The sequence below is a fragment of the Anarhichas minor genome, unplaced genomic scaffold (genome assembly GCF_050575085.1).
Source record: "Anarhichas minor isolate MPS153535 unplaced genomic scaffold, ASM5057508v1 ptg000016l, whole genome shotgun sequence".
NCBI lineage: Eukaryota > Metazoa > Chordata > Actinopteri > Perciformes > Anarhichadidae > Anarhichas > Anarhichas minor.
The window spans coordinates 4,390,131-4,412,041 of NW_027466462.1; the positions used below are offsets into that span (position 1 = coordinate 4,390,131).

Consider the following 21,911-nt stretch of genomic DNA (forward strand, 5'->3'; position numbering starts at 1 on the left):
AGGTGCGTTAGCTTATAAAAGATTGTAGATAGTTGTACCAAGGACAAGATTTCTCAATTTGTTGGTTTTTGGAGGCTTAGCTCTGATCGTGGCAACTACCTTTTTCACCTATGTGATGTCTGCTCTCTTTATAAGCTCAAAACGTCCCTGGGTGGGCTTGAACCACCAACCTTTCAGTTAACAGCCGAATGCGCTGACCAATTGCGCCACAGAGACAGGCCTGATAGAAAGTTGGTTAGGCCCGAACTGCAAGCCCCACCCACTTGCATTTGCTATTCATTTTCTATTCATTGCTAGAAGGTTGGGCTCTACATTTTGTAAAAGTTCATTTTCCTGTTTGAAAAGTTCCCCTGGAATAGCTTAAGGTGCGTTAGCTTATAAAAGATTGTAGATAGTTGTACCAAGGACAAGATTTCTCAATTTGTTGGTTTTTGGAGGCTCAGCTCTGATCGTGGCAACTACCTTTTTCACCTATGTGATGTCTGCTCTCTTTATAAGCTCAAAACGTCCCTGGGTGGGCTTGAACCACCAACCTTTCAGTTAACAGCCGAATGCGCTGACCAATTGCGCCACAGAGACAGGCCTGATAGAAAGTTGGTTAGGCCCGAACTGCAAGCCCCACCCACTTGCATTTGCTATTCATTTTCTATTCATTGCTAGAAGGTTGGGCTCTACATTTTGTAAAAGTTCATTTTCCTGTTTGAAAAGTTCCCCTGGAATAGCTTAAGGTGCGTTAGCTTTTAGAAGATTGTAGATAATTGTGCCACGGACAAGATTTCTCAATTTGTTGGTTTTTGGAGGCTTAGCTCTGATCGTGGAAACTGCCTTTTTCAAAGTCTGCTCTCTTTAAAAGCTCAAAACGTCCCTGGGTGGGCTTGAACCACCAACCTTTCAGTTAACAGCCGAATGCGCTGACCAATTGCGCCACAGAGACAGGCCTGATAGAAAGTTGGTTAGGCCCGAACTGCAAGCCCCACCCACTTGCATTTGCTATTCATTTTCTATTCATTGCTAGAAGGTTGGGCTCTACATTTTGTAAAAGTTCATTTTCCTGTTTGAAAAGTTCCCCTGGAATAGCTTAAGGTGCGTTAGCTTATAAAAGATTGTAGATAGTTGTACCAAGGACAAGATTTCTCAATTTGTTGGTTTAGCTCTGATCGTGGCAACTACCTTTTTCACCTATGTGATGTCTGCTCTCTTTATAAGCTCAAAACGTCCCTGGGTGGGCTTGAACCACCAACCTTTCAGTTAACAGCCGAATGCGCTGACCAATTGCGCCACAGAGACAGGCCTGATAGAAAGTTGGTTAGGCCCGAACTGCAAGCCCCACCCACTTGCATTTGCTATTCATTTTCTATTCATTGCTAGAAGGTTGGGCTCTACATTTTGTAAAAGTTCATTTTCCTGTTTGAAAAGTTCCCCTGGAATAGCTTAAGGTGCGTTAGCTTATAAAAGATTGTAGATAGTTGTACCAAGGACAAGATTTCTCAATTTGTTGGTTTTTGGAGGCTTAGCTCTGATCGTGGCAACTACCTTTTTCACCTATGTGATGTCTGCTCTCTTTATAAGCTCAAAACGTCCCTGGGTGGGCTTGAACCACCAACCTTTCAGTTAACAGCCGAATGCGCTGACCAATTGCGCCACAGAGACAGGCCTGATAGAAAGTTGGTTAGGCCCGAACTGCAAGCCCCACCCACTTGCATTTGCTATTCATTTTCTATTCATTGCTAGAAGGTTGGGCTCTACATTTTGTAAAAGTTCATTTTCCTGTTTGAAAAGTTCCCCTGGAATAGCTTAAGGTGCGTTAGCTTTTAGAAGATTGTAGATAATTGTGCCACGGACAAGATTTCTCAATTTGTTGGTTTTTGGAGGCTTAGCTCTGATCGTGGAAACTGCCTTTTTCAAAGTCTGCTCTCTTTAAAAGCTCAAAACGTCCCTGGGTGGGCTTGAACCACCAACCTTTCAGTTAACAGCCGAATGCGCTGACCAATTGCGCCACAGAGACAGGCCTGATAGAAAGTTGGTTAGGCCCGAACTGCAAGCCCCACCCACTTGCATTTGCTATTCATTTTCTATTCATTGCTAGAAGGTTGGGCTCTACATTTTGTAAAAGTTCATTTTCCTGTTTGAAAAGTTCCCCTGGAATAGCTTAAGGTGCGTTAGCTTATAAAAGATTGTAGATAGTTGTACCAAGGACAAGATTTCTCAATTTGTTGGTTTTTGGAGGCTTAGCTCTGATCGTGGCAACTACCTTTTTCACCTATGTGATGTCTGCTCTCTTTATAAGCTCAAAACGTCCCTGGGTGGGCTTGAACCACCAACCTTTCAGTTAACAGCCGAATGCGCTGACCAATTGCGCCACAGAGACAGGCCTGATAGAAAGTTGGTTAGGCCCGAACTGCAAGCCCCACCCACTTGCATTTGCTATTCATTTTCTATTCATTGCTAGAAGGTTGGGCTCTACATTTTGTAAAAGTTCATTTTCCTGTTTGAAAAGTTCCCCTGGAATAGCTTAAGGTGCGTTAGCTTATAAAAGATTGTAGATAGTTGTACCAAGGACAAGATTTCTCAATTTGTTGGTTTTTGGAGGCTTAGCTCTGATCGTGGCAACTACCTTTTTCACCTATGTGATGTCTGCTCTCTTTATAAGCTCAAAACGTCCCTGGGTGGGCTTGAACCACCAACCTTTCAGTTAACAGCCGAATGCGCTGACCAATTGCGCCACAGAGACAGGCCTGATAGAAAGTTGGTTAGGCCCGAACTGCAAGCCCCACCCACTTGCATTTGCTATTCATTTTCTATTCATTGCTAGAAGGTTGGGCTCTACATTTTGTAAAAGTTCATTTTCCTGTTTGAAAAGTTCCCCTGGAATAGCTTAAGGTGCGTTAGCTTATAAAAGATTGTAGATAGTTGTACCAAGGACAAGATTTCTCAATTTGTTGGTTTTTGGAGGCTTAGCTCTGATCGTGGCAACTACCTTTTTCACCTATGTGATGTCTGCTCTCTTTATAAGCTCAAAACGTCCCTGGGTGGGCTTGAACCATCAACCTTTCAGTTAACAGCCGAATGCGCTGACCAATTGCGCCACAGAGACAGGCCTGATAGAAAGTTGGTTAGGCCCGAACTGCAAGCCCCACCCACTTGCATTTGCTATTCATTTTCTATTCATTGCTAGAAGGTTGGGCTCTACATTTTGTAAAAGTTCATTTTCCTGTTTGAAAAGTTCCCCTGGAATAGCTTAAGGTGCGTTAGCTTATAAAAGATTGTAGATAGTTGTACCAAGGACAAGATTTCTCAATTTGTTGGTTTTTGGAGGCTTAGCTCTGATCGTGGCAACTACCTTTTTCACCTATGTGATGTCTGCTCTCTTTATAAGCTCAAAACGTCCCTGGGTGGGCTTGAACCACCAACCTTTCAGTTAACAGCCGAATGGGCTGACCAATTGCGCCACAGAGACAGGCCTGATAGAAAGTTGGTTAGGCCCGAACTGCAAGCCCCACCCACTTGCATTTGCTATTCATTTTCTATTCATTGCTAGAAGGTTGGGCTCTACATTTTGTAAAAGTTCATTTTCCTGTTTGAAAAGTTCCCCTGGAATAGCTTAAGGTGCGTTAGCTTATAAAAGATTGTAGATAGTTGTACCAAGGACAAGATTTCTCAATTTGTTGGTTTTTGGAGGCTTAGCTCTGATCGTGGCAACTACCTTTTTCACCTATGTGATGTCTGCTCTCTTTATAAGCTCAAAACGTCCCTGGGTGGGCTTGAACCACCAACCTTTCAGTTAACAGCCGAATGCGCTGACCAATTGCGCCACAGAGACAGGCCTGATAGAAAGTTGGTTAGGCCCGAACTGCAAGCCCCACCCACTTGCATTTGCTATTCATTTTCTATTCATTGCTAGAAGGTTGGGCTCTACATTTTGTAAAAGTTCATTTTCCTGTTTGAAAAGTTCCCCTGGAATAGCTTACGGTGCGTTAGCTTATAAAAGATTGTAGATAGTTGTACCAAGGACAAGATTTCTCAATTTGTTGGTTTTTGGAGGCTTAGCTCTGATCGTGGCAACTACCTTTTTCACCTATGTGATGTCTGCTCTCTTTATAAGCTCAAAACGTCCCTGGGTGGGCTTGAACCACCAACCTTTCAGTTAACAGCCGAATGCGCTGACCAATTGCGCCACAGAGACAGGCCTGATAGAAAGTTGGTTAGGCCCGAACTGCAAGCCCCACCCACTTGCATTTGCTATTCATTTTCTATTCATTGCTAGAAGGTTGGGCTCTACATTTTGTAAAAGTTCATTTTCCTGTTTGAAAAGTTCCCCTGGAATAGCTTAAGGTGCATTAGCTTTTAGAAGATTGTAGATAATTATGCCACGGACAAGATTTCTCAATTTGTTGGTTTTTGGAGGCTTAGCTCTGATCGTGGAAACTGCCTTTTTCAAAGTCTGCTCTCTTTAAAAGCTCAAAACGTCCCTGGGTGGGCTTGAACCACCAACCTTTCAGTTAACAGCCGAATGCGCTGACCAATTGCGCCACAGAGACAGGCCTGATAGAAAGTTGGTTAGGCCCGAACTGCAAGCCCCACCCACTTGCATTTGCTATTCATTTTCTATTCATTGCTAGAAGGTTGGGCTCTACATTTTGTAAAAGTTCATTTTCCTGTTTGAAAAGTTCCCCTGGAATAGCTTAAGGTGCGTTAGCTTATAAAAGATTGTAGATAGTTGTACCAAGGACAAGATTTCTCAATTTGTTGGTTTTTGGAGGCTTAGCTCTGATCGTGGCAACTACCTTTTTCACCTATGTGATGTCTGCTCTCTTTATAAGCTCAAAACGTCCCTGGGTGGGCTTGAACCACCAACCTTTCAGTTAACAGCCGAATGCGCTGACCAATTGCGCCACAGAGACAGGCCTGATAGAAAGTTGGTTAGGCCCGAACTGCAAGCCCCACCCACTTGCATTTGCTATTCATTTTCTATTCATTGCTAGAAGGTTGGGCTCTACATTTTGTAAAAGTTCATTTTCCTGTTTGAAAAGTTCCCCTGGAATAGCTTAAGGTGCGTTAGCTTATAAAAGATTGTAGATAGTTGTACCAAGGACAAGATTTCTCAATTTGTTGGTTTTTGGAGGCTTAGCTCTGATCGTGGCAACTACCTTTTTCACCTATGTGATGTCTGCTCTCTTTATAAGCTCAAAACGTCCCTGGGTGGGCTTGAACCATCAACCTTTCAGTTAACAGCCGAATGCGCTGACCAATTGCGCCACAGAGACAGGCCTGATAGAAAGTTGGTTAGGCCCGAACTGCAAGCCCCACCCACTTGCATTTGCTATTCATTTTCTATTCATTGCTAGAAGGTTGGGCTCTACATTTTGTAAAAGTTCATTTTCCTGTTTGAAAAGTTCCCCTGGAATAGCTTAAGGTGCGTTAGCTTATAAAAGATTGTAGATAGTTGTACCAAGGACAAGATTTCTCAATTTGTTGGTTTTTGGAGGCTTAGCTCTGATCGTGGCAACTACCTTTTTCACCTATGTGATGTCTGCTCTCTTTATAAGCTCAAAACGTCCCTGGGTGGGCTTGAACCACCAACCTTTCAGTTAACAGCCGAATGCGCTGACCAATTGCGCCACAGAGACAGGCCTGATAGAAAGTTGGTTAGGCCCGAACTGCAAGCCCCACCCACTTGCATTTGCTATTCATTTTCTATTCATTGCTAGAAGGTTGGGCTCTACATTTTGTAAAAGTTCATTTTCCTGTTTGAAAAGTTCCCCTGGAATAGCTTAAGGTGCATTAGCTTTTAGAAGATTGTAGATAATTATGCCACGGACAAGATTTCTCAATTTGTTGGTTTTTGGAGGCTTAGCTCTGATCGTGGAAACTGCCTTTTTCAAAGTCTGCTCTCTTTAAAAGCTCAAAACGTCCCTGGGTGGGCTTGAACCACCAACCTTTCAGTTAACAGCCGAATGCGCTGACCAATTGCGCCACAGAGACAGGCCTGATAGAAAGTTGGTTAGGCCCGAACTGCAAGCCCCACCCACTTGCATTTGCTATTCATTTTCTATTCATTGCTAGAAGGTTGGGCTCTACATTTTGTAAAAGTTCATTTTCCTGTTTGAAAAGTTCCCCTGGAATAGCTTAAGGTGCGTTAGCTTATAAAAGATTGTAGATAGTTGTACCAAGGACAAGATTTCTCAATTTGTTGGTTTTTGGAGGCTTAGCTCTGATCGTGGCAACTACCTTTTTCACCTATGTGATGTCTGCTCTCTTTATAAGCTCAAAACGTCCCTGGGTGGGCTTGAACCACCAACCTTTCAGTTAACAGCCGAATGCGCTGACCAATTGCGCCACAGAGACAGGCCTGATAGAAAGTTGGTTAGGCCCGAACTGCAAGCCCCACCCACTTGCATTTGCTATTCATTTTCTATTCATTGCTAGAAGGTTGGGCTCTACATTTTGTAAAAGTTCATTTTCCTGTTTGAAAAGTTCCCCTGGAATAGCTTAAGGTGCGTTAGCTTATAAAAGATTGTAGATAGTTGTACCAAGGACAAGATTTCTCAATTTGTTGGTTTTTGGAGGCTTAGCTCTGATCGTGGCAACTACCTTTTTCACCTATGTGATGTCTGCTCTCTTTATAAGCTCAAAACGTCCCTGGGTGGGCTTGAACCATCAACCTTTCAGTTAACAGCCGAATGCGCTGACCAATTGCGCCACAGAGACAGGCCTGATAGAAAGTTGGTTAGGCCCGAACTGCAAGCCCCACCCACTTGCATTTGCTATTCATTTTCTATTCATTGCTAGAAGGTTGGGCTCTACATTTTGTAAAAGTTCATTTTCCTGTTTGAAAAGTTCCCCTGGAATAGCTTAAGGTGCGTTAGCTTATAAAAGATTGTAGATAGTTGTACCAAGGACAAGATTTCTCAATTTGTTGGTTTTTGGAGGCTTAGCTCTGATCGTGGCAACTACCTTTTTCACCTATGTGATGTCTGCTCTCTTTATAAGCTCAAAACGTCCCTGGGTGGGCTTGAACCACCAACCTTTCAGTTAACAGCCGAATGCGCTGACCAATTGCGCCACAGAGACAGGCCTGATAGAAAGTTGGTTAGGCCCGAACTGCAAGCCCCACCCACTTGCATTTGCTATTCATTTTCTATTCATTGCTAGAAGGTTGGGCTCTACATTTTGTAAAAGTTCATTTTCCTGTTTGAAAAGTTCCCCTGGAATAGCTTAAGGTGCGTTAGCTTATAAAAGATTGTAGATAGTTGTACCAAGGACAAGATTTCTCAATTTGTTGGTTTTTGGAGGCTTAGCTCTGATCGTGGCAACTACCTTTTTCACCTATGTGATGTCTGCTCTCTTTATAAGCTCAAAACGTCCCTGGGTGGGCTTGAACCACCAACCTTTCAGTTAACAGCCGAATGCGCTGACCAATTGCGCCACAGAGACAGGCCTGATAGAAAGTTGGTTAGGCCCGAACTGCAAGCCCCACCCACTTGCATTTGCTATTCATTTTCTATTCATTGCTAGAAGGTTGGGCTCTACATTTTGTAAAAGTTCATTTTCCTGTTTGAAAAGTTCCCCTGGAATAGCTTACGGTGCGTTAGCTTATAAAAGATTGTAGATAGTTGTACCAAGGACAAGATTTCTCAATTTGTTGGTTTTTGGAGGCTTAGCTCTGATCGTGGCAACTACCTTTTTCACCTATGTGATGTCTGCTCTCTTTATAAGCTCAAAACGTCCCTGGGTGGGCTTGAACCACCAACCTTTCAGTTAACAGCCGAATGCGCTGACCAATTGCGCCACAGAGACAGGCCTGATAGAAAGTTGGTTAGGCCCGAACTGCAAGCCCCACCCACTTGCATTTGCTATTCATTTTCTATTCATTGCTAGAAGGTTGGGCTCTACATTTTGTAAAAGTTCATTTTCCTGTTTGAAAAGTTCCCCTGGAATAGCTTAAGGTGCATTAGCTTTTAGAAGATTGTAGATAATTATGCCACGGACAAGATTTCTCAATTTGTTGGTTTTTGGAGGCTTAGCTCTGATCGTGGAAACTGCCTTTTTCAAAGTCTGCTCTCTTTAAAAGCTCAAAACGTCCCTGGGTGGGCTTGAACCACCAACCTTTCAGTTAACAGCCGAATGCGCTGACCAATTGCGCCACAGAGACAGGCCTGATAGAAAGTTGGTTAGGCCCGAACTGCAAGCCCCACCCACTTGCATTTGCTATTCATTTTCTATTCATTGCTAGAAGGTTGGGCTCTACATTTTGTAAAAGTTCATTTTCCTGTTTGAAAAGTTCCCCTGGAATAGCTTAAGGTGCGTTAGCTTATAAAAGATTGTAGATAGTTGTACCAAGGACAAGATTTCTCAATTTGTTGGTTTTTGGAGGCTTAGCTCTGATCGTGGCAACTACCTTTTTCACCTATGTGATGTCTGCTCTCTTTATAAGCTCAAAACGTCCCTGGGTGGGCTTGAACCACCAACCTTTCAGTTAACAGCCGAATGCGCTGACCAATTGCGCCACAGAGACAGGCCTGATAGAAAGTTGGTTAGGCCCGAACTGCAAGCCCCACCCACTTGCATTTGCTATTCATTTTCTATTCATTGCTAGAAGGTTGGGCTCTACATTTTGTAAAAGTTCATTTTCCTGTTTGAAAAGTTCCCCTGGAATAGCTTAAGGTGCGTTAGCTTATAAAAGATTGTAGATAGTTGTACCAAGGACAAGATTTCTCAATTTGTTGGTTTTTGGAGGCTTAGCTCTGATCGTGGAAACTGCCTTTTTCAAAGTCTGCTCTCTTTAAAAGCTCAAAACGTCCCCGGGTGGGCTTGAACCACCAACCTTTCAGTTAACAGCCGAACGCGCTGACCAATTGCGCCACAGAGACAGGCCTGATAGAAAGTTCGTTAGGCCCGAACTGCAAGCCCCACCCACTTGCATTTGCTATACATTTTCTATTCATTGCTAGAAGGTTGGGCTCTACATTTTGTAAAAGTTCATTTTCCTGTTTGAAAAGTTCCCCTGGAATAGCTTAAGGTGCGTTAGCTTATAAAAGATTGTAGATAGTTGTACCAAGGACAAGATTTCTCAATTTGTTGGTTTTTGGAGGCTTAGCTCTGATCGTGGCAACTACCTTTTTCACCTATGTGATGTCTGCTCTCTTTATAAGCTCAAAACGTCCCTGGGTGGGCTTAAACCACCAACCTTTCAGTTAACAGCCGAATGCGCTGACCAATTGCGCCACAGAGACAGGCCTGATAGAAAGTTGGTTAGGCCCGAACTGCAAGCCCCACCCACTTGCATTTGCTATTCATTTTCTATTCATTGCTAGAAGGTTGGGCTCTACATTTTGTAAAAGTTCATTTTCCTGTTTGAAAAGTTCCCCTGGAATAGCTTAAGGTGCGTTAGCTTTTAGAAGATTGTAGATAATTGTGCCACGGACAAGATTTCTCAATTTGTTGGTTTTTGGAGGCTTAGCTCTGATCGTGGAAACTGCCTTTTTCAAAGTCTGCTCTCTTTAAAAGCTCAAAACGTCCCTGGGTGGGCTTGAACCACCAACCTTTCAGTTAACAGCCGAATGCGCTGACCAATTGCGCCACAGAGACAGGCCTGATAGAAAGTTGGTTAGGCCCGAACTGCAAGCCCCACCCACTTGCATTTGCTATTCATTTTCTATTCATTGCTAGAAGGTTGGGCTCTACATTTTGTAAAAGTTCATTTTCCTGTTTGAAAAGTTCCCCTGGAATAGCTTAAGGTGCGTTAGCTTATAAAAGATTGTAGATAGTTGTACCAAGGACAAGATTTCTCAATTTGTTGGTTTTTGGAGGCTTAGCTCTGATCGTGGCAACTACCTTTTTCACCTATGTGATGTCTGCTCTCTTTATAAGCTCAAAACGTCCCTGGGTGGGCTTGAACCACCAACCTTTCAGTTAACAGCCGAATGCGCTGACCAATTGCGCCACAGAGACAGGCCTGATAGAAAGTTGGTTAGGCCCGAACTGCAAGCCCCACCCACTTGCATTTGCTATTCATTTTCTATTCATTGCTAGAAGGTTGGGCTCTACATTTTGTAAAAGTTCATTTTCCTGTTTGAAAAGTTCCCCTGGAATAGCTTAAGGTGCATTAGCTTTTAGAAGATTGTAGATAATTATGCCACGGACAAGATTTCTCAATTTGTTGGTTTTTGGAGGCTTAGCTCTGATCGTGGAAACTGCCTTTTTCAAAGTCTGCTCTCTTTAAAAGCTCAAAACGTCCCTGGGTGGGCTTGAACCACCAACCTTTCAGTTAACAGCCGAATGCACTGACCAATTGCGCCACAGAGACAGGCCTGATAGAAAGTTGGTTAGGCCCGAACTGCAAGCCCCACCCACTTGCATTTGCTATTCATTTTCTATTCATTGCTAGAAGGTTGGGCTCTACATTTTGTAAAAGTTCATTTTCCTGTTTGAAAAGTTCCCCTGGAATAGCTTAAGGTGCGTTAGCTTATAAAAGATTGTAGATAGTTGTACCAAGGACAAGATTTCTCAATTTGTTGGTTTTTGGAGGCTTAGCTCTGATCGTGGCAACTACCTTTTTCACCTATGTGATGTCTGCTCTCTTTATAAGCTCAAAACGTCCCTGGGTGGGCTTGAACCACCAACCTTTCAGTTAACAGCCGAATGCGCTGACCAATTGCGCCACAGAGACAGGCCTGATAGAAAGTTGGTTAGGCCCGAACTGCAAGCCCCACCCACTTGCATTTGCTATTCATTTTCTATTCATTGCTAGAAGGTTGGGCTCTACATTTTGTAAAAGTTCATTTTCCTGTTTGAAAAGTTCCCCTGGAATAGCTTAAGGTGCGTTAGCTTATAAAAGATTGTAGATAGTTGTACCAAGGACAAGATTTCTCAATTTGTTGGTTTTTGGAGGCTTAGCTCTGATCGTGGAAACTGCCTTTTTCAAAGTCTGCTCTCTTTAAAAGCTCAAAACGTCCCCGGGTGGGCTTGAACCACCAACCTTTCAGTTAACAGCCGAACGCGCTGACCAATTGCGCCACAGAGACAGGCCTGATAGAAAGTTCGTTAGGCCCGAACTGCAAGCCCCACCCACTTGCATTTGCTATACATTTTCTATTCATTGCTAGAAGGTTGGGCTCTACATTTTGTAAAAGTTCATTTTCCTGTTTGAAAAGTTCCCCTGGAATAGCTTAAGGTGCGTTAGCTTATAAAAGATTGTAGATAGTTGTACCAAGGACAAGATTTCTCAATTTGTTGGTTTTTGGAGGCTTAGCTCTGATCGTGGCAACTACCTTTTTCACCTATGTGATGTCTGCTCTCTTTATAAGCTCAAAACGTCCCTGGGTGGGCTTAAACCACCAACCTTTCAGTTAACAGCCGAATGCGCTGACCAATTGCGCCACAGAGACAGGCCTGATAGAAAGTTGGTTAGGCCCGAACTGCAAGCCCCACCCACTTGCATTTGCTATTCATTTTCTATTCATTGCTAGAAGGTTGGGCTCTACATTTTGTAAAAGTTCATTTTCCTGTTTGAAAAGTTCCCCTGGAATAGCTTAAGGTGCGTTAGCTTTTAGAAGATTGTAGATAATTGTGCCACGGACAAGATTTCTCAATTTGTTGGTTTTTGGAGGCTTAGCTCTGATCGTGGAAACTGCCTTTTTCAAAGTCTGCTCTCTTTAAAAGCTCAAAACGTCCCTGGGTGGGCTTGAACCACCAACCTTTCAGTTAACAGCCGAATGCGCTGACCAATTGCGCCACAGAGACAGGCCTGATAGAAAGTTGGTTAGGCCCGAACTGCAAGCCCCACCCACTTGCATTTGCTATTCATTTTCTATTCATTGCTAGAAGGTTGGGCTCTACATTTTGTAAAAGTTCATTTTCCTGTTTGAAAAGTTCCCCTGGAATAGCTTAAGGTGCGTTAGCTTATAAAAGATTGTAGATAGTTGTACCAAGGACAAGATTTCTCAATTTGTTGGTTTTTGGAGGCTTAGCTCTGATCGTGGCAACTACCTTTTTCACCTATGTGATGTCTGCTCTCTTTATAAGCTCAAAACGTCCCTGGGTGGGCTTGAACCACCAACCTTTCAGTTAACAGCCGAATGCGCTGACCAATTGCGCCACAGAGACAGGCCTGATAGAAAGTTGGTTAGGCCCGAACTGCAAGCCCCACCCACTTGCATTTGCTATTCATTTTCTATTCATTGCTAGAAGGTTGGGCTCTACATTTTGTAAAAGTTCATTTTCCTGTTTGAAAAGTTCCCCTGGAATAGCTTAAGGTGCGTTAGCTTATAAAAGATTGTAGATAGTTGTACCAAGGACAAGATTTCTCAATTTGTTGGTTTTTGGAGGCTTAGCTCTGATCGTGGAAACTGCCTTTTTCAAAGTCTGCTCTCTTTAAAAGCTCAAAACGTCCCCGGGTGGGCTTGAACCACCAACCTTTCAGTTAACAGCCGAACGCGCTGACCAATTGCGCCACAGAGACAGGCCTGATAGAAAGTTCGTTAGGCCCGAACTGCAAGCCCCACCCACTTGCATTTGCTATACATTTTCTATTCATTGCTAGAAGGTTGGGCTCTACATTTTGTAAAAGTTCATTTTCCTGTTTGAAAAGTTCCCCTGGAATAGCTTAAGGTGCGTTAGCTTATAAAAGATTGTAGATAGTTGTACCAAGGACAAGATTTCTCAATTTGTTGGTTTTTGGAGGCTTAGCTCTGATCGTGGCAACTACCTTTTTCACCTATGTGATGTCTGCTCTCTTTATAAGCTCAAAACGTCCCTGGGTGGGCTTGAACCACCAACCTTTCAGTTAACAGCCGAATGCGCTGACCAATTGCGCCACAGAGACAGGCCTGATAGAAAGTTGGTTAGGCCCGAACTGCAAGCCCCACCCACTTGCATTTGCTATTCATTTTCTATTCATTGCTAGAAGGTTGGGCTCTACATTTTGTAAAAGTTCATTTTCCTGTTTGAAAAGTTCCCCTGGAATAGCTTAAGGTGCGTTAGCTTATAAAAGATTGTAGATAGTTGTACCAAGGACAAGATTTCTCAATTTGTTGGTTTTTGGAGGCTTAGCTCTGATCGTGGAAACTGCCTTTTTCAAAGTCTGCTCTCTTTAAAAGCTCAAAACGTCCCCGGGTGGGCTTGAACCACCAACCTTTCAGTTAACAGCCGAACGCGCTGACCAATTGCGCCACAGAGACAGGCCTGATAGAAAGTTCGTTAGGCCCGAACTGCAAGCCCCACCCACTTGCATTTGCTATACATTTTCTATTCATTGCTAGAAGGTTGGGCTCTACATTTTGTAAAAGTTCATTTTCCTGTTTGAAAAGTTCCCCTGGAATAGCTTAAGGTGCGTTAGCTTATAAAAGATTGTAGATAGTTGTACCAAGGACAAGATTTCTCAATTTGTTGGTTTTTGGAGGCTTAGCTCTGATCGTGGCAACTACCTTTTTCACCTATGTGATGTCTGCTCTCTTTATAAGCTCAAAACGTCCCTGGGTGGGCTTGAACCACCAACCTTTCAGTTAACAGCCGAATGCGCTGACCAATTGCGCCACAGAGACAGGCCTGATAGAAAGTTGGTTAGGCCCGAACTGCAAGCCCCACCCACTTGCATTTGCTATTCATTTTCTATTCATTGCTAGAAGGTTGGGCTCTACATTTTGTAAAAGTTCATTTTCCTGTTTGAAAAGTTCCCCTGGAATAGCTTAAGGTGCGTTAGCTTTTAGAAGATTGTAGATAATTGTGCCACGGACAAGATTTCTCAATTTGTTGGTTTTTGGAGGCTTAGCTCTGATCGTGGAAACTGCCTTTTTCAAAGTCTGCTCGCTTTAAAAGCTCAAAACGTCCCTGGGTGGGCTTGAACCACCAACCTTTCAGTTAACAGCCGAACGCGCTGACCAATTGCGCCAAAGCGCCACAGAGACAGGCCTGATAGAAAGTTCGTTAGGCCCGAACTGCAAGCCCCACCCACTTGCATTTGCTATTCATTTTCTATTCATTGCTAGAAGGTTGGGCTCTACATTTTGTAAAAGTTCATTTTCCTGTTTGAAAAGTTCCCCTGGAATAGCTTAAGGTGCGTTAGCTTATAAAAGATTGTAGATAGTTGTACCAAGGACAAGATTTCTCAATTTGTTGGTTTTTGGAGGCTTAGCTCTGATCGTGGCAACTACCTTTTTCACCTATGTGATGTCTGCTCTCTTTATAAGCTCAAAACGTCCCTGGGTGGGCTTGAACCACCAACCTTTCAGTTAACAGCCGAATGCGCTGACCAATTGCGCCACAGAGACAGGCCTGATAGAAAGTTGGTTAGGCCCGAACTGCAAGCCCCACCCACTTGCATTTGCTATTCATTTTCTATTCATTGCTAGAAGGTTGGGCTCTACATTTTGTAAAAGTTCATTTTCCTGTTTGAAAAGTTCCCCTGGAATAGCTTAAGGTGCGTTAGCTTATAAAAGATTGTAGATAGTTGTACCAAGGACAAGATTTCTCAATTTGTTGGTTTTTGGAGGCTTAGCTCTGATCGTGGCAACTACCTTTTTCACCTATGTGATGTCTGCTCTCTTTATAAGCTCAAAACGTCCCTGGGTGGGCTTGAACCACCAACCTTTCAGTTAACAGCCGAATGCGCTGACCAATTGCGCCACAGAGACAGGCCTGATAGAAAGTTGGTTAGGCCCGAACTGCAAGCCCCACCCACTTGCATTTGCTATTCATTTTCTATTCATTGCTAGAAGGTTGGGCTCTACATTTTGTAAAAGTTCATTTTCCTGTTTGAAAAGTTCCCCTGGAATAGCTTAAGGTGCGTTAGCTTATAAAAGATTGTAGATAGTTGTACCAAGGACAAGATTTCTCAATTTGTTGGTTTTTGGAGGCTTAGCTCTGATCGTGGAAACTGCCTTTTTCAAAGTCTGCTCTCTTTAAAAGCTCAAAACGTCCCCGGGTGGGCTTGAACCACCAACCTTTCAGTTAACAGCCGAACGCGCTGACCAATTGCGCCACAGAGACAGGCCTGATAGAAAGTTCGTTAGGCCCGAACTGCAAGCCCCACCCACTTGCATTTGCTATACATTTTCTATTCATTGCTAGAAGGTTGGGCTCTACATTTTGTAAAAGTTCATTTTCCTGTTTGAAAAGTTCCCCTGGAATAGCTTAAGGTGCGTTAGCTTATAAAAGATTGTAGATAGTTGTACCAAGGACAAGATTTCTCAATTTGTTGGTTTTTGGAGGCTTAGCTCTGATCGTGGCAACTACCTTTTTCACCTATGTGATGTCTGCTCTCTTTATAAGCTCAAAACGTCCCTGGGTGGGCTTAAACCACCAACCTTTCAGTTAACAGCCGAATGCGCTGACCAATTGCGCCACAGAGACAGGCCTGATAGAAAGTTGGTTAGGCCCGAACTGCAAGCCCCACCCACTTGCATTTGCTATTCATTTTCTATTCATTGCTAGAAGGTTGGGCTCTACATTTTGTAAAAGTTCATTTTCCTGTTTGAAAAGTTCCCCTGGAATAGCTTAAGGTGCGTTAGCTTTTAGAAGATTGTAGATAATTGTGCCACGGACAAGATTTCTCAATTTGTTGGTTTTTGGAGGCTTAGCTCTGATCGTGGAAACTGCCTTTTTCAAAGTCTGCTCTCTTTAAAAGCTCAAAACGTCCCTGGGTGGGCTTGAACCACCAACCTTTCAGTTAACAGCCGAATGCGCTGACCAATTGCGCCACAGAGACAGGCCTGATAGAAAGTTGGTTAGGCCCGAACTGCAAGCCCCACCCACTTGCATTTGCTATTCATTTTCTATTCATTGCTAGAAGGTTGGGCTCTACATTTTGTAAAAGTTCATTTTCCTGTTTGAAAAGTTCCCCTGGAATAGCTTAAGGTGCGTTAGCTTATAAAAGATTGTAGATAGTTGTACCAAGGACAAGATTTCTCAATTTGTTGGTTTTTGGAGGCTTAGCTCTGATCGTGGCAACTACCTTTTTCACCTATGTGATGTCTGCTCTCTTTATAAGCTCAAAACGTCCCTGGGTGGGCTTGAACCACCAACCTTTCAGTTAACAGCCGAATGCGCTGACCAATTGCGCCACAGAGACAGGCCTGATAGAAAGTTGGTTAGGCCCGAACTGCAAGCCCCACCCACTTGCATTTGCTATTCATTTTCTATTCATTGCTAGAAGGTTGGGCTCTACATTTTGTAAAAGTTCATTTTCCTGTTTGAAAAGTTCCCCTGGAATAGCTTAAGGTGCGTTAGCTTATAAAAGATTGTAGATAGTTGTACCAAGGACAAGATTTCTCAATTTGTTGGTTTTTGGAGGCTTAGCTCTGATCGTGGAAACTGCCTTTTTCAAAGTCTGCTCTCTTTAAAAGCTCAAAACGTCCCCGGGTGGGCTTGAACCACCAACCTTTCAGTTAACAGCCGAACGCGCTGACCAATTGCGCCACAGAGACAGGCCTGATAGAAAGTTCGTTAGGCCCGAACTGCAAGCCCCACCCACTTGCATTTGCTATACATTTTCTATTCATTGCTAGAAGGTTGGGCTCTACATTTTGTAAAAGTTCATTTTCCTGTTTGAAAAGTTCCCCTGGAATAGCTTAAGGTGCGTTAGCTTATAAAAGATTGTAGATAGTTGTACCAAGGACAAGATTTCTCAATTTGTTGGTTTTTGGAGGCTTAGCTCTGATCGTGGCAACTACCTTTTTCACCTATGTGATGTCTGCTCTCTTTATAAGCTCAAAACGTCCCTGGGTGGGCTTGAACCACCAACCTTTCAGTTAACAGCCGAATGCGCTGACCAATTGCGCCACAGAGACAGGCCTGATAGAAAGTTGGTTAGGCCCGAACTGCAAGCCCCACCCACTTGCATTTGCTATTCATTTTCTATTCATTGCTAGAAGGTTGGGCTCTACATTTTGTAAAAGTTCATTTTCCTGTTTGAAAAGTTCCCCTGGAATAGCTTAAGGTGCGTTAGCTTATAAAAGATTGTAGATAGTTGTACCAAGGACAAGATTTCTCAATTTGTTGGTTTTTGGAGGCTTAGCTCTGATCGTGGAAACTGCCTTTTTCAAAGTCTGCTCTCTTTAAAAGCTCAAAACGTCCCCGGGTGGGCTTGAACCACCAACCTTTCAGTTAACAGCCGAACGCGCTGACCAATTGCGCCACAGAGACAGGCCTGATAGAAAGTTCGTTAGGCCCGAACTGCAAGCCCCACCCACTTGCATTTGCTATACATTTTCTATTCATTGCTAGAAGGTTGGGCTCTACATTTTGTAAAAGTTCATTTTCCTGTTTGAAAAGTTCCCCTGGAATAGCTTAAGGTGCGTTAGCTTATAAAAGATTGTAGATAGTTGTACCAAGGACAAGATTTCTCAATTTGTTGGTTTTTGGAGGCTTAGCTCTGATCGTGGCAACTACCTTTTTCACCTATGTGATGTCTGCTCTCTTTATAAGCTCAAAACGTCCCTGGGTGGGCTTGAACCACCAACCTTTCAGTTAACAGCCGAATGCGCTGACCAATTGCGCCACAGAGACAGGCCTGATAGAAAGTTGGTTAGGCCCGAACTGCAAGCCCCACCCACTTGCATTTGCTATTCATTTTCTATTCATTGCTAGAAGGTTGGGCTCTACATTTTGTAAAAGTTCATTTTCCTGTTTGAAAAGTTCCCCTGGAATAGCTTAAGGTGCGTTAGCTTTTAGAAGATTGTAGATAATTGTGCCACGGACAAGATTTCTCAATTTGTTGGTTTTTGGAGGCTTAGCTCTGATCGTGGAAACTGCCTTTTTCAAAGTCTGCTCGCTTTAAAAGCTCAAAACGTCCCTGGGTGGGCTTGAACCACCAACCTTTCAGTTAACAGCCGAACGCGCTGACCAATTGCGCCAAAGCGCCACAGAGACAGGCCTGATAGAAAGTTCGTTAGGCCCGAACTGCAAGCCCCACCCACTTGCATTTGCTATTCATTTTCTATTCATTGCTAGAAGGTTGGGCTCTACATTTTGTAAAAGTTCATTTTCCTGTTTGAAAAGTTCCCCTGGAATAGCTTAAGGTGCGTTAGCTTATAAAAGATTGTAGATAGTTGTACCAAGGACAAGATTTCTCAATTTGTTGGTTTTTGGAGGCTTAGCTCTGATCGTGGCAACTACCTTTTTCACCTATGTGATGTCTGCTCTCTTTATAAGCTCAAAACGTCCCTGGGTGGGCTTGAACCACCAACCTTTCAGTTAACAGCCGAATGCGCTGACCAATTGCGCCACAGAGACAGGCCTGATAGAAAGTTGGTTAGGCCCGAACTGCAAGCCCCACCCACTTGCATTTGCTATTCATTTTCTATTCATTGCTAGAAGGTTGGGCTCTACATTTTGTAAAAGTTCATTTTCCTGTTTGAAAAGTTCCCCTGGAATAGCTTAAGGTGCGTTAGCTTATAAAAGATTGTAGATAGTTGTACCAAGGACAAGATTTCTCAATTTGTTGGTTTTTGGAGGCTTAGCTCTGATCGTGGAAACTGCCTTTTTCAAAGTCTGCTCTCTTTAAAAGCTCAAAACGTCCCCGGGTGGGCTTGAACCACCAACCTTTCAGTTAACAGCCGAACGCGCTGACCAATTGCGCCACAGAGACAGGCCTGATAGAAAGTTCGTTAGGCCCGAACTGCAAGCCCCACCCACTTGCATTTGCTATACATTTTCTATTCATTGCTAGAAGGTTGGGCTCTACATTTTGTAAAAGTTCATTTTCCTGTTTGAAAAGTTCCCCTGGAATAGCTTAAGGTGCGTTAGCTTATAAAAGATTGTAGATAGTTGTACCAAGGACAAGATTTCTCAATTTGTTGGTTTTTGGAGGCTTAGCTCTGATCGTGGCAACTACCTTTTTCACCTATGTGATGTCTGCTCTCTTTATAAGCTCAAAACGTCCCTGGGTGGGCTTGAACCACCAACCTTTCAGTTAACAGCCGAATGCGCTGACCAATTGCGCCACAGAGACAGGCCTGATAGAAAGTTGGTTAGGCCCGAACTGCAAGCCCCACCCACTTGCATTTGCTATTCATTTTCTATTCATTGCTAGAAGGTTGGGCTCTACATTTTGTAAAAGTTCATTTTCCTGTTTGAAAAGTTCCCCTGGAATAGGTTAAGGTGCGTTAGCTTTTAGAAGATTGTAGATAATTGTGCCACGGACAAGATTTCTCAATTTGTTGGTTTTTGGAGGCTTAGCTCTGATCGTGGAAACTGCCTTTTTCAAAGTCTGCTCTCTTTAAAAGCTCAAAACGTCCCTGGGTGGGCTTGAACCACCAACCTTTCAGTTAACAGCCGAACGCGCTGACCAATTGCGCCAAAGCGCCACAGAGACAGGCCTGATAGAAAGTTCGTTAGGCCCGAACTGCAAGCCCCACCCACTTGCATTTGCTATACATTTTCTATTCATTGCTAGAAGGTTGGGCTCTACATTTTGTAAAAGTTCATTTTCCTGTTTGAAAAGTTCCCCTGGAATAGCTTAAGGTGCGTTAGCTTTTAAAAGATTGTAGATAGTTGTACCAAGGACAAGATTTCTCAATTTGTTGGTTTTTGGAGGCTTAGCTCTGATCGTGGCAACTACCTTTTTCACCTATGTGATGTCTGCTCTCTTTATAAGCTCGAAACGTCCCTGGGTGGGCTTGAACCACCAACCTTTCGGTTAACAGCCGAATGCGCTGACCAATTGCGCCACAGAGACAGGCCTGATAGAAAGTTGGTTAGGCCCGAACTGCAAGCCCCACCCACTTGCATTTGCTATACATTTTCTATTCATTGCTAGAAGGTTGGGCTCTACATTTTGTAAAAGTTCATTTTCCTGTTTGAAAAGTTCCCCTGGAATAGCTTAAGGTGCGTTAGCTTATAAAAGATTGTAGATAGTTGTACCAAGGACAAGATTTCTCAATTTGTTGGTTTTTGGAGGCTTAGCTCTGATCGTGGCAACTACCTTTTTCACCTATGTGATGTCTGCTCTCTTTATAAGCTCAAAACGTCCCTGGGTGGGCTTGAACCACCAACCTTTCAGTTAACAGCCGAATGCGCTGACCAATTGCGCCACAGAGACAGGCCTGATAGAAAGTTGGTTCGGCCCGAACTGCAAGCCCCACCCACTTGCATTTGCTATTCATTTTCTATTCATTGCTAGAAGGTTGGGCTCTACATTTTGTAAAAGTTCATTTTCCTGTTTGAAAAGTTCCCCTGGAATAGCTTAAGGTGCATTAGCTTTTAGAAGATTGTAGATAATTGTGCCACGGACAAGATTTCTCAATTTGTTGGTTTTTGGAGGCTTAGCTCTGATCGTGGAAACTGCCTTTTTCAAAGTCTGCTCTCTTTAAAAGCTCAAAACGTCCCTGGGTGGGCTTGAACCACCAACCTTTCAGTTAACAGCCGAACGCGCTGACCAATTGCGCCACAGAGACAGGCCTGATAGAAAGTTCGTTAGGCCCGAACTGCAAGCCCCACCCACTTGCATTTGCTATACATTTTCTATTCATTGCTAGAAGGTTGGGCTCTACATTTTGTAAAAGTTCATTTTCCTGTTTGAAAAGTTCCCCTGGAATAGCTTAAGGTGCGTTAGCTTATAAAAGATTGTAGATAGTTGTACCAAGGACAAGATTTCTCAATTTGTTGGTTTTTGGAGGCTTAGCTCTGATCGTGGCAACTACCTTTTTCACCGATGTGATGTCTGCTCTCTTTATAAGCTCAAAACGTCCCTGGGTGGGCTTGAACCACCAACCTTTCAGTTAACAGCCGAATGCGCTGACCAATTGCGCCACAGAGACAGGCCTGATAGAAAGTTGGTTAGGCCCGAACTGCAAGCCCCACCCACTTGCATTTGCTATTCATTTTCTATTCATTGCTAGAAGGTTGGGCTCTACATTTTGTAAAAGTTCATTTTCCTGTTTGAAAAGTTCCCCTGGAATAGCTTAAGGTGCGTTAGCTTTTAGAAGATTGTAGATAATTGTGCCACGGACAAGATTTCTCAATTTGTTGGTTTTTGGAGGCTTAGCTCTGATCGTGGAAACTGCCTTTTTCAAAGTCTGCTCTCTTTAAAAGCTCAAAACGTCCCTGGGTGGGCTTGAACCACCAACCTTTCAGTTAACAGCCGAACGCGCTGACCAATTGCGCCAAAGCGCCACAGAGACAGGCCTGATAGAAAGTTCGTTAGGCCCGAACTGCAAGCCCCACCCACTTGCATTTGCTATACATTTTCTATTCATTGCTAGAAGGTTGGGCTCTACATTTTGTAAAAGTTCATTTTCCTGTTTGAAAAGTTCCCCTGGAATAGCTTAAGGTGCGTTAGCTTTTAAAAGATTGTAGATAGTTGTACCAAGGACAAGATTTCTCAATTTGTTGGTTTTTGGAGGCTTAGCTCTGATCGTGGCAACTACCTTTTTCACCTATGTGATGTCTGCTCTCTTTATAAGCTCGAAACGTCCCTGGGTGGGCTTGAACCACCAACCTTTCGGTTAACAGCCGAATGCGCTGACCAATTGCGCCACAGAGACAGGCCTGATAGAAAGTTGGTTAGGCCCGAACTGCAAGCCCCACCCACTTGCATTTGCTATACATTTTCTATTCATTGCTAGAAGGTTGGGCTCTACATTTTGTAAAAGCTCATTTTCCTGTTTGAAAAGTTCCCCTGGAATAGCTTAAGGTGCGTTAGCTTATAAAAGATTGTAGATAGTTGTACCAAGGACAAGATTTCTCAATTTGTTGGTTTTTGGAGGCTTAGCTCTGATCGTGGCAACTACCTTTTTCACCTATGTGATGTCTGCTCTCTTTATAAGCTCAAAACGTCCCTGGGTGGGCTTGAACCACCAACCTTTCAGTTAACAGCCGAATGCGCTGACCAATTGCGCCACAGAGACAGGCCTGATAGAAAGTTGGTTCGGCCCGAACTGCAAGCCCCACCCACTTGCATTTGCTATTCATTTTCT

General features: G+C 43.5%; 3 non-coding genes across 3 annotated transcripts; all 3 read right to left on the reverse strand.

The window, feature by feature from the left end:
• Positions 1-19,598: 19,598 nt before the first annotated feature.
• On the reverse strand, positions 19,599-19,672 carry trnan-guu (transfer RNA asparagine (anticodon GUU)). Its single transcript has one exon. It is a non-coding gene; the product is annotated as a tRNA-Asn (tRNA).
• Positions 19,673-20,316: 644 nt separating this feature from the next.
• Positions 20,317-20,390, reverse strand: trnan-guu (transfer RNA asparagine (anticodon GUU)). The gene has a single exon. It is a non-coding gene; the product is annotated as a tRNA-Asn (tRNA).
• Positions 20,391-21,405: 1,015 nt separating this feature from the next.
• On the reverse strand, positions 21,406-21,479 carry trnan-guu (transfer RNA asparagine (anticodon GUU)). Its single transcript has one exon. It is a non-coding gene; the product is annotated as a tRNA-Asn (tRNA).
• Positions 21,480-21,911: the final 432 nt, after the last annotated feature.